This window comes from Canis lupus, chromosome X, assembly GCF_011100685.1.
Source record: "Canis lupus familiaris isolate Mischka breed German Shepherd chromosome X, alternate assembly UU_Cfam_GSD_1.0, whole genome shotgun sequence".
NCBI classification, from domain to species: Eukaryota; Metazoa; Chordata; class Mammalia; order Carnivora; family Canidae; genus Canis; species Canis lupus.
Window position 1 is genome coordinate 70,013,776 of NC_049260.1, and position 12,915 is coordinate 70,026,690.

Consider the following 12,915-nt stretch of genomic DNA (forward strand, 5'->3'; position numbering starts at 1 on the left):
TAGTCATTTTGTTCAGTGTAGAGTGGCCAAAAGAAGTTGTATTGGGAAAAGGAGAAAAAGAGAAGAGAAAGAAGAAAGAAAAAGAAAGAAAGAATGAAGAAGGAAAAGAATGGGGGAAGAGAAGAGAGGAAAGGGGGGAAGCAAACAGAAAATGAAAAACAAGGGGGAGTATCCTCTGATTCTGTATACTACAAATCCCTCGACTTCCCCTGGAACTTTCCAGTGCTGCTTGGTCAATAATTTGGTTTTCCCCTGTCCGTCTAGCTGGTCTTCTGGGGGAGGGACCTGCTGTGCTGATTCTCAGGTGTCAGCACTTGGTGGAGCTGCTCACCCCCCTTCCTGGTGCAGGGCTCAGTGAAAGTTGTCTAACCTGTTTATCCTGTGAGGCCACAGTGAAGCTCAGTGCGGGTTGTTTACCCTGTGAGGCCCCAGGAGGAACAACAACAGTGGCGAGGCCAGCTCTCCAGCTCTGGATTCAGCTCCCACAGTAACTACAGAGCTCTCAGTCTGCAGGGTCCTGGATGCTCCGGAGGTGGGGGCCGCGGATATGCACAGCTCGGGGCCGCCTGGCAACAGGAGTGTCCTTGCTGTCCTTTGCCTTCCCGGCCTCTGCCTGTACCGGAGGGAGGGCCGGATCTTGAGCTGTGTCCCCAGCGCCCTGTGCTCCCGGTCTGCACTGTAGGATTCGCGCTCCCGGCTGCTCAGCCCCCTCAGCGTGGAGCCTCTGCCAGAGCCACCCCTGAGCTGCTCCCGGATCCAGCCGGGCCCCCGCTGCAGCCCTTTAGGGAGCTCGGCCATGGGGTATGGCGTTCTCCCCCCGGGCCCAGTTCCTCTGTTAGTGCCCCTGGGAGCCCGAGGGCATCCCCGCCCCTCCTGGGATCCTGCTCCAACTCCCTGCGAGTGCCTTTCCATCAGGGAAGATTGGTGAAGCTCCTGCTTCTCCCAGACTGGGCTTTCCTGTCCTACGGGCACTCGCCCTGCGGCCTTAGCCCGGCTCCTCGCGGGGCTCCTCCCCCTTGGAGGCCTTTTGTTTCTTTATTTCTTTTTTTCCCCCATCTTCCTACCTTGATAGAAGCGTGAACTCTTCTAACTGTAGCATTCCAGCTGTTCTCTCTTTAAATATCAAGCCTAATTCGTTGGTTTTCAGGATGATTTGAAAGTTACCTAGGTATTTTGATGGGGACAGGTGACTTGGGGACCCTACTCTTCCACCATCTTGCCATCTTGCCCTGCCTCCACCATTTTCATTTTTAATGTAAATTTGAATTTTACCTCTTTTCTTAATTAAAATTGGCAGAAATTACTTTTTCAAAGGATTAGTTCTTGGATTTATTTCTTGAGCCTACGCTTCTCTAATTAATTTTATTGTGACTTCTACCATTATTAATTCCTTCCCTTTGCTTTACTTAGCCTTATTTTATAACCCTTCTTATAAACTGATTTTGAATTCTTAGTTTATTTTTATTATTTTTCATTTGAAAAGAAAATCGTTAACTACTATGAATTTCATCAGTATAAGTTTAACCATTTTCCATACACTTTTAGGAGTAATATTGTCTTTATTGTTGCTTTCTAAACAGATTGAAACAAAAGTTTTCACTTTCTTATTGATCTAACAGCTATGAACAGGATATAGTTTAATCTCCAAGTAGCTATATATGTATCATTGTTTATCCTTTCATTACTAATTTCTATGTTTAGTGCATTGAGATCAGAGAATATTGATTGTATGATTTCCACTCTTTAGAATTTAGTGAAGTTTTCTTTATCACTTAATATGCAATCAGTATATTCAAAAATAAAAGCTCAATATGCAGTTGAAAATAATATGTGATCTCTTTAATGGTCTACATTATATTCCACTAGTAAACCCTTCAATGTTACTCTTTTAGTTTAATTGACTGAGAAATGTTCCATTATGATTTTTATTTTAAATAAATTTATCTTTATAGTTTTAACAATACTTACTTTGAACAGTTTAATAAACTTTTTCTAGATATGTCTCCTGAGGCAAAGGAAATCAAGGCAAAAATAAACTATTGGGACTACATCAAAATAAAAGGCTTCTGCACAGTGAACAAAATAACAAATCTAAATGGCAACCTACAGGGGTGCTGGGTGGCTCAGGTGGTTAAGCATCTGCTTTCAGCTCTGGTCATGATCTCAGGATCCTGGGATTGAGCCACACATCCAGCTCCCTGCTCAGTGGGGAGTCTGCTTCTCCCTCTCCCTCTGCCTGTTCCTCCCCCTGCTTGTGTGCTCTCTCTCTGTCGAATAAATAAATACAACCTTTTTTAAAAATTTAAAAAATAAAAGGCAACCTACAGAATGAGAGAAGATATTTGCAAATGACATCAAATAAAGAGTATCCAAAATATATAAAAAGCATACAAATAAGCACCCAAAAACCAGATAATCCAGTTAAAATACGGGCAGAAGACATGATTGGACATTTTTCCAAAGAAAGCATACAGATGGGGAAGGAAGTTAAGATGCTGGAGTAGTAGGGGGATCCTGGGTTTGCCTCACCTCTCCAGCACAGCTAGATCAACATCAAATCATTTTGAACATCTCAGAAATTGATCTAAGCATTAAGAGAACAATCTGCAAAATTAGAGGGAGAGAACATTCCAGGTATCTAGTGCAGAGACATGAACTGGGGGAGAGAAAAGCCACAGTGCCACAGAGAGAATGGAGCCCTTTCCACAGAGAGAGGACAGAGAAAGGAACAGGGAAGAGAGCAGTGCATTGGGTTCAAACAAGAAAAACCCTCCCTCCAAACCATTGACTAGGGAGTCAAGAGAAACTTACTATCACAAGATTTCACAAACAGTGGAGCTCAAATTCTGAGGTTTTAGAAGTCCTCCACCATTTGCCAGTCAATCCAAGTTGGCAGCAGTGCTGTATGGGAGAAGGACAGCAGAGTTCCAGAAGTGGGCCGTGGACAGCATGGTGTAAGGATCTCCTGGGTTGCACTGAGAGAGAATGTCTCCCTTCTTGGAGTAACATTTGGAAAAATGTATATTGCCTCTCCAAGGATAAAAGACCTGCCGGGTGCCATTGTCGGACGTTTGCTCATCAGCAAGGGACAGAAGTGCACACAAAGGGCAGGTAACCTGGTCACATCTTTTTGCTATGCTTCACCATAAACTCCAAGCACATGTAAACCTGTGTGACTGCTTTTCTGGGACAAAATGGCACTGGGTCTAGTGCCATTTTGTCCCAGTGCCAGTCTCTCCCTCAGAGGAGGGAAGTGAGTCTGCGCTTTCCTGGTCCTTTAAAATTTGGAATTTTGAATTCCAGCTGTGTGCCAGAGATAAAACACAGGAGAACTGTGATGCCAGGCATGCCAATGACCCTGTGACAGGCAGGCTGAGGGTAGGGATCTGATAAAAGCCTGGGACACAAGCATGGGGATTGTTCACTTTTCTGTGAGAGCTTCCTGGATAGCAATGGCAACAAGGTCCCCTCTCTGGGGACCAGAGAGTGTAGTAATGTCAATGTCATCTGCTTCCCACCCAATAGCATGGTTGGACTTCAGTAAGCAACACAGACCCCCCAGTAGAGGCTAGAGAAGCTTACACCAAATGCCACCTCTCTGCACCCTGCAGGGGCATTTTAAGAGGACAGGTCTGACTGTGAGCCAAAGTAGCAGGCCTCTTCCCCAAAGGACCAGCAGAGGCCTCCTGCAGGCATCAAGTCTACTGATCATAAAGTGCTCCAAGCATTATCTTCAGTTCTGGTGGAAATAGGACAAGGGTTTTTTTCCCCCTTTGGAATCAGACTTTTTGTTTTTTATTTGTTTATTTTTTTCATTTTCTTTTCTCTTTTTTCAGATCAAATTTCTTTTTTCTTTCTATTTGTTTGGAATCAGACTTATAATTTGTAATTTGCATGTTTTTTGTTGCTGTTTCTTTTCCTTTTCTCTTTTTTTTTTGGATTACGTTTTTTTTCCAGGTGTATCTGAATAAACAAATCCTAGCACACCCAGTTAAAGGTCCAGATAATTCCCATTGCAACCAAGGAAGAACTCTGCAAAAGACTGACCTGTGGGAAACAGCAGCCAAAACACAACAGCAGAATGCACAAGGCACACACCAGAAACACTTCCTGCAGTGCCAGGCCTTGAACATTGCATGAACCCTTCATAATATAGCATTACTCTCACGAGCAGGAAACATAATAAGCTTTCATAACACACAAAAGGCAAAAACCTATACAAAATGATAAAATGAAGGAATTCTCCCGAAAAGAAAGATCAAGAAGAAACCACAGTCACGGATTTGCTCAAAACAGATATAAATAGTATATATCAGAACAAGAACTTAAAATAATAGACATAAGACTACCATCAGGATTTGAGAAAAGCATAGAAGACACCAGAAAAATCCTGCTGCACAAATAAAAGAACTAAAAACTAGTTAGCCTGAAATATAAAATGCTATAACTGAGATGAAAAACCAACTGGACATAATCTTAACAAGGATGGAAGAATCAGAGGAACAAATAGGTGATATAGAAGGTAAAATTATGGAAAATAATGAAACTTCAAAGAAGGGGGAAAGAAAACTATTAGATCACAAATATAGACTTAGGGAACTAAGTAATTCCATAAAGCACAATAATATCCATATCATAGCAGTCTCAGAAACAGAAGAGTGGGAAAAGGAGGCAGAAGATTTATTTGAACAAATTATAGCTGAGAATGTCCCTAAACTGTGGAAAGAAACAGGCATTCAAATCCAAAAGGCACAGAGAACTCCCCTAAAGACCAACAAAACACATCAACAGCAAGACATTTCATAGTGAAACTTGAAAAATACAAAGAAAATTCTGAAAGCAGAATCCTACAAGGGTAGACACATAAGGTTAGCAACAGACCTGTCCACAGAAATGTGACACCAGAAAACAGTAGCATGATATATTCAATGTGATGAATAAAAAAATATGCAGCCAGGAATACTTTATTCAGCTAGACTGTCATTCAGAATAGAAGGAGAGACAGAGTTTCTCAGACAACCATAAACTAAAGGAGTTTGTGAACACTAAACCAGCTCTGCAAGAAATATTAAAGGGGACCCCTTTAGTGGGAAAGAGAGATGAAAATCAACAAGGACTAGAAAGGTATAGAGACAAACCACAGGAACAGCAACTTTATAGGTTACAAAATGGCACTAAATTTATATCTTTCAATAATTACTCTAAACGTAAATGGACTAAATGCTCCAATCAAAAGACAGGGTATCAGAATGGATTAAAAAAAACCCAAGACCCATCTATATGCTGCTTAAAAGGGACTCATTTTAGACCCAAAGACACCTCCATATTGAAAGTGAGGAAGTAGAGAATGATCCATCATGCCAATGGACATCAAAAGAAAGATGAAGTAGCCATTCTTACATAAGAAAAACTAGATTTTAAACCAAAGACTGTGTTATAAGAGATGAAGAAGGGCCTATCCTACAACAGATCTAGCAATTGTAAATATTTATGACCCCACACGGGGAGAAATCTAAAAATAAATAACAAACTTAAAAAATATATCAATAATAATACAATAATAGTAAGGGAACTTAACACCTCATTACAACAATGGAGAGATTGTATAAGCAGAAGATCAAAAATAAAACAGAGGAATTGAATTACACACTGAACCATATGGACTTCACAGATATATTCTCAACATTTCATCCTAAAGCAACTGAATATACATTATTTTTTAGTACACTTGGAACATTCTCCAGAATAGATCACGTACTGGGCCACAACCAGTACAAAAAGATTGAGATCATAGCATGCGTATATTCAGACCACAACAGTATAAACTTGAAGTTATCCACGACAAAAAAAAAAAAAAATGGAAAAACTACTAATACATGGAGATTAACGAACATCTTACTAAATAATGAATGGGTTAAACAGAAAATTATTTTAAAGATTTGTTTATTTATTCATGATAGACAGAGAGAGGGAGGCAGAGGGAGAAGCAGGCTCCATGCAGAGAGCCCGATGTGGGACTCGATCCTGGGACCCTGGGATCACACCCTGAGCCAAAGTCACCTGCTCAAACTGCTGAGCCACCCAGGAGACCCTTAAACAGAAAATTAAAAAAATAAACTAAAAAATGCCTGGAAACAATTGAAAAAGAAAACACAAGAGTGCAAAACCTTTGGGATACAACAAAAGTGCTCATAAAAGGGAAGAATATAGCAATACAGGCTTTCCTCAAGAAGCAAGAAAAGTTTCAAATATACAACCTAACCTTACACCTAAAAGAGCTGGAAAGAGAACAGCAAGGAAAGCCTAAAATCAACAGAAAAGGAAAATACTACAGATTAGAGCAGAAATCAATGATACAGAAAAAGAACAGTATAACAGATCAACAAAACTAGGACCTGGTTCATTGAAAGAATTAACAAAATTGATAAACCCCTAGCAAACTTATAGTAAAAAGAAAGGACTCAAATAAATAAAATCATGAATGAAAGAATACAGATCACAACTAACACCACAAAAATACAAAGAATTGTAAGAGAATATTATGAGCAATTATATGCAAGGGGGAGGGGGCAAGAGGGTGGAAGAGTAGGGTCCCCAAGTCACCTGTCCCCACCAAATTACCTAGATAACTTTCAAATTATCCTAAAAACCTACAAATTCGGCCTGTGATTTAAAGAAACAACAGCTGGAATGCTACAGTGCGAAGAGTTCGTGCTTCTGTCAAGGTAGGAAGATGGAAAAAAAAAAGAAATAAAAAGCATCCAAGAGGGAGGGGCCCTGGCAGGAGCATAGCTAAGGCCCGGGGCGAGTGCCCCCAGGACAGGAAAGCCTCCTCCTGAGAAGCAGGAGCTTCACCCATCTTCCCCGATGGAAAGGCGCTAGCAGGGAGCTGGAGCAGGATCCCAGGAGGGGCGGGGATGCCCTCAGGCTCCCAGGGGCACTAACAGAGGACGTGCGCCCAGGGGGAGAGTGCCACACACCGCAGCCCAGCTCCTTAAAGGGCTGCAGCACGCCCCCGACTGCGCCCCTTAGGCCCTCGGAGAGGTATTCCAGCCCCACAGGCCCCAGAGCCCAGGGCACCAGGGGACACAGCCCAGGATACGGCTCTCCCTCGGGACAGGCAGAGGCCAGGAGGGCACAGGACAGCAAGGACGCTCCTGCCGCTGGGCGGCCCGAGCTGTGCAGATCAGCAGCCCCGCCCCCGAGCATCCAGGCCAGTGTGGACTGGGAGACTGCAGTAGTTACTGCAGGAGCTGACTCTAGGGCTGCAGAGCTGGCCGCCACTGTTGTTGCTCCTCTTGGGGCCTCACAGGATAAACAACCGCCACTGAGCCTCACAGTGGCCTCAGGGGATAAACAGGATAAACAACTCCTACTGAGCCCTGCACCAGGTAGGGGGCTGAGCAACTCCCCCAGGTGCTCACACCTGAGAATCAGCATAGCAGGCCCCTCCCCCAGAAGACCAGCTAGAAGGATAGGGGAAAAGCAAGTTATTGACCAAGCAGCACGGAAAGTTCCAAAGGAAGTCGAGGGATTTACAGTATATAGAATCAGAGGATACTCCCCCTTGTTTTTTGTTTTCTGTTGGCTTCCCCCCCTTTTCTTTCTTTTCTTTTTTTTTCTTCTTCTTTTTCTTTTCTTTTTTCTCTTCTTTTTCTCCTTTTCCCAGAACAACCTGTTTTTGGCCACTCTGCACTGAGCAAAATGACTAGAAGGAAAAACTCACCTCAAAAGAAGGAATCAGAAACAGTCCTCTATCCCACAGAGTTACAAAATTTGGATTACAATTCAATGTCAGAAAGCCAATTCAGAAGCACGATTATAAAGCTACTGGTGGCTCTAGAAAAAAAGCATAAAGGATTCAAGAGACTTCATGACAGCGGAATTTAGATCTAATCAGGCAGAATTTAAAAATCAATTAAATGAGATGCAATCCAAACTAGAGGTCCTAACGACGAGGGTTAATGAGGGATAAGAATCAGTGAGTGACATAGAAGACAAGTTGATGGCAACGAGGGAAACTGAGGGAAAAAGAGAAAAACAATTAGGAGATCATGAGAAGAGAATTAGAATAACATGAGAGACTCCTAACTCTGGGAAATGAACAAGGGGTGGTAGAAAGGGAGGTGGGCGGGCGGTGGGGTGACTGGGTAACAGGTCACTGAGGGGGACATGTGATGGGATGAGCGTTGTGTTGAGCATATGTGTTATGCTTGAGCATATGTGTTATGTCACATAAGGACACCTACAGCCTGAAAATGAAAGGTACTCAAATGGTCCTCAAAAGAAAGCAGGGGTAGCCATACTTATTTCAGATAAACTAAAGTTTATCCCGAAGACTGTAGTAAGAGATGAAGAGGGACACTATATCATACTTCACGATCTATCCAAGAGGACTTAACAATCATCGATATTTATGCCCCGAATGTGGGAGCTGCCAAGCATATCAATCAATTAATAACCAAAGTTAATGCATACTTAGATAATAATACACTTAGACTTGGTGACTTCAATGTAGTGCTTTCTACAATCGATAAGTTTCCTAAGCACAACATCTCCAAAGAAACAAGAGCTTTAAATGATACACTGGACCAGATGGATTTCACAGATATTTACAGAACTTTACATTCAAATGCAACTGAATACACATTCTTCTCAAGTGCACATGGAACTTTCTCCAGAATAGACCACATACTGGGTCACAAATCAGGTCTGAACCGATACCAAAAGATTGGGATCGGCCCCTGCATATTTTCAGACCATAATGCTTTGAAATTAGAATTAAATCACAAGAATTTTGGAAGAAATTCAAACATGTGGAGGTTAAGGACCATCCTGCTAAAAGATGAAAGGGTCAACCAGGAAATTAGAGAAGTTTTAAAAATTCATGGAAACTAATGAGAATGAAGATACAACTGTGCAAAATCTTTGGCATACAGCAAAAGCAGTCCTAAGGGGGAAATACATCACAATACAAGCATCCATCCAAAAACTGGAAAGAACTAAAATACAAAAGCTAACCTTGCACCTAAAGGAGCTAGAGAAAAAACAGCAAATAGATCCGACACCCAGAAGAAGAAGAGAGTTAATAAAGATTCGAGCAGAACTCAATGAAATAGAGACCAAGAGAACTGTGGAACAGATCAACAAAACCAGGAGTTGGTTCTTTGAAAGAATTAATAAGATAGATAAACCATTAGCCAGCCTTATTAAGAAGTAGAGAGAAAAGGCTCAAATTAATAAAGTCCTGTATGAGAAAGGAGAGATTACCACCAACACCAAGGAAATACAAATGATTTTAGAAACATATTATGAGCAGCTATATGCCAATAAATTAGGCAATCTAGAAGAAATGGATGCATTTCTGGAAAAACCACAAACTACCAAAACTGGAACAGGAAGAAATAGACAACCTGAACAGGCCAATTACCAGGGAGGAAATTGAAGCCGTCATCAAAAACCTTGCAAGACATAAAAGTCCAGGGCCAGATGGCTTCCCTAGGGAATTCTATCAAACGTTTAAAGAAGAAACCATACCTATTCTACTAAAGCTGTTTGGAAACATAGAAAGAGATGGAACAATTCCAAACTCGTTTTATGAGGCCAGCATCACCTTAATTCCAAAACCAGACAAAGTCCCCACCAAAAAGGAGAATTATAGACCAATATCCCTGATGAAGATGGATACAAAAATTCTCAACAAGATACTAGCCAATAGGATCCAACAAAACTTTAAGAAGATTATTCACCGTGACCCAGTGGGATTTATCCCTGGGATGCAAGATTGGTTTAACACTTGTAAAGCAATCAATGTGATTGATCATATCAGCAAGAGAAAAAACAAGAACCATATGATCCTCTCCATAGATGCAGAGAAAGCATTTGACAAAGTACAGCGTCCATTCCTGATCAAAAGTCTTCAGCTTGTAGTGATAGAGGGAACATTCCTCAGCATCTTAAAAGCCATCTACGAAAAGCCCACAGCAAATATCATTCTCAATGGGGAAGCACTGGGAGCTTTTCCCCTAAGATCAGGAACAAGACAGGGTTGTCCACTCTCACCACTGCTACTCAACATAGTATTAGAAGTCCTAGCCTCAGTAATCAATAAAAAGAAAAAAGGCTTTCAAATTAGCAAAGGAGGTCGGGCGGTTTGAACGAGACAAGACAGAATCGAAGCCAGGCACAGGCAGTGGACGCGGTCCTGCCGAGAGCCGAAGATGGCAGTGAACGTTTACTCAATGTCCGTCACCAGTGATAACCTAAGTTGACATGATATGCTGGCCTGTATCAATGAGTCTCTGTAGCTGAATCTGACAAAGATTGAACAGTTGTGCTCAGGGGCTGCCTATTGTCAGTTTATGGACATGTTTTTCCCTGGCTCCATTGCCTTGAAGAAAGTGAAATTCCAGGCTAAACTAGAGCACGAATACATCCAGAACTTCAAAATACTACAAGCAGGTTTTAAGAGAATGGGTGTTGACAAAATAATTCCTGTGGACAAATTAGTAAAAGGAAAGTTTCAGGAGAATTTTGAATTTGTTCAGTGGTTCAAGAAGTTTTTTGATGCAAACTATGATGGAAAAGACTATGACCCTGTAGGTGCCAGACAAGGTCAAGTAACTGCAGTGGCTCCCTCCCTTGTTGCTCCAGCTCTGAACAAACCGAAGAAACCTCTCAGCTCTAGCAGTGCAGCTCCACAGAGGCCCATTGCAACATACAGAACTACTGCAACCCCTAAGGCTGGCCCGAGTGTGGTGCGAAAGAATCCTGGTGTGTGCAACGGGGATGATGAAGCAGCTGAATTGATGCAGCAGGTCAATGTATTGAAATTTACCGTCGAAGACTTGGAGAAAGAGAGAAATTTCTACTTTGGAAAGCTAAGAAACATTGAATTGATTTGCCAGAAGAACGAAGGGGAAAACAACCCTGTATTGCAGAGGATCGTGGACATTCTCTATGCCACAGATGAAGGCTTTGTGATACCTGATGAAGGGGGCCCACAGGAGGAACAAGAAGAGTATTAACAGCCTGGACCAGCAAAGCAACATCCAAATTCTTCACTCCAAATCATGTGCTTAACTGTAAAATATCCCCTTTTATTATTCTTAGAGGACTCACTGGTTTCTTTTCATGAGCAAACAGCACCTCTTCTTAAAGTGCACTTTGCAGAAGTTTCACCCTTTTTCCAATGAGTTTCAGTTAGGAGCTTTTACCCTGTAGCAGAGCAGTGTTAACATCTAGTTGGGTCACCTGGAGAACAGAGATGCTGACCATGGGGCTCACTGTGTGGATGCTGGTAACACTCAGTGCTGGAGAAGGTGCTCTTATGTCATACACTGAGGTGGAGTCCTCAGTAGAGAAATGTAAAGACTGATTTGAATTTTAAGCTACTGTGAAATTTGGCAGAGAACGTTTTAATAAATAAATGCTTTAAGAGTATTTAAAATATGCTTCCATATTTCAAAATAAAAAATGTACCATGACAGATTTTACATGTTTGACATGGTGTCTGGGAAGGAAGGGCCAGACCTCTGGACCTTTGGAATCTGCTGTTCACAGGCCTTGCAGGGCTACTTGAATCCTCAAAGACCTAGACCTTGGCTCAAAAGGGAAGTTTAAAAAGTTGCTCTGTAAAGCCATTTGGTGTCCTTGACCAATCGTATCCCTCCTCTAAGAAGCAAGAGGCATTGTTGCTTGGATGAATAGAGGGCACGTTTCAGCCCTGAGATGTTGAAGAGCTTGAATTTCATTGAACATTTCTCTGACGATTTTTCCAGTTATCCCTGAAATTTCTATGTATTGTGTTTTTGGGAAATGAGGTGTGTCCAGTTTCTAAATCTAACAACTACCTTTGGGGACTTGCCCACATCTCTGGGATTTGAATGGGGGTCATGTCCCATTTTACTGTCTTTTAAGTTTACATTGAACATGTTTCTCTTCTCTGCTCCCTGTGCCCACTGGAGACTCCTCTTGGGCTCCTTAAAGTTTGCTGCTTAGAGTGTAAGTTCAGCAGGCAGGTCACGCTGCAATTTCTTTCTGGATCTCTGGCAAAGAGAGTGACCAGTGAAGGCCATCACTACCTTAGGATCTGCAAGGCTGGGTGTTCTCTGTACCTGCTGCCCACCACCCTCCACTGTTATCGGAATACTTTGCCAGTGCACTAATCTCCTTGGAGATAAAATTCATTAGCGTGTTACTAAATGTTAATTTTCTTTTGCAGAAGATACAGTACTGTGTCTGAATTAATTATTAATATTTAAAATATTTCATTCCTTAACTCTTCCTCATTGCTTTGCCCCTAGCCTATTCAGTTTCTTTGTTTGGCAGAATTCTGCAAAATGTGTGTCACCCACTACTGAGATTGTTCAGCCCCTGATGTATTTGTATTGATTTGTTCCTGGTGGTAGCTTGTCCTAAAATGTGTGTAGAAAGCAGATATTTTATGATAAAATTGTTTTGTAATGCATGCTCTGTGTGGAATTCAGAGGAAAACCGAGATTCAGTGATTAACAATGCCAAAAAAATGCAAGTAACTAGCCATTGTTCAAATAACAGTGGTGCTATTTCTCTTTTGTGGCCTTTTGGACTTTTGTTGCCCTAAAATTCCATTTTATGGGGAACCCATTTTCCACCTGGTCTTTCTTGACAGGGTTTTTTTCTACTTTAAACAGTTTCTAAATAAAATTCTGTATTTCAAAAAAAAAAAAAAACAAATTGGCAAAGGAGAAGTCAAACTCTCCCTCTTTGCAGATGACATGATACTGTACATAGAACACCCAAAAGTCTCCACCCCAAGATTGCTAGAATTCGTACAGCAATTCAGCAGTGTGGCAGGATATACAATCAATGCCTTGAAATCAGTGTAATTTCTATCCAGTAACAATTCAACTGAAAAAAGAGAAATTAAAGAGT

At 41.6% G+C, this 12,915-nt stretch overlaps 1 pseudogene; it reads left to right on the plus strand.

Moving 5' to 3' along the window:
- The first annotated feature begins 10,220 nt into the window (after window positions 1-10,220).
- Window positions 10,221-11,200, plus strand: LOC480976 (annotated as a pseudogene).
- Window positions 11,201-12,915: the final 1,715 nt, after the last annotated feature.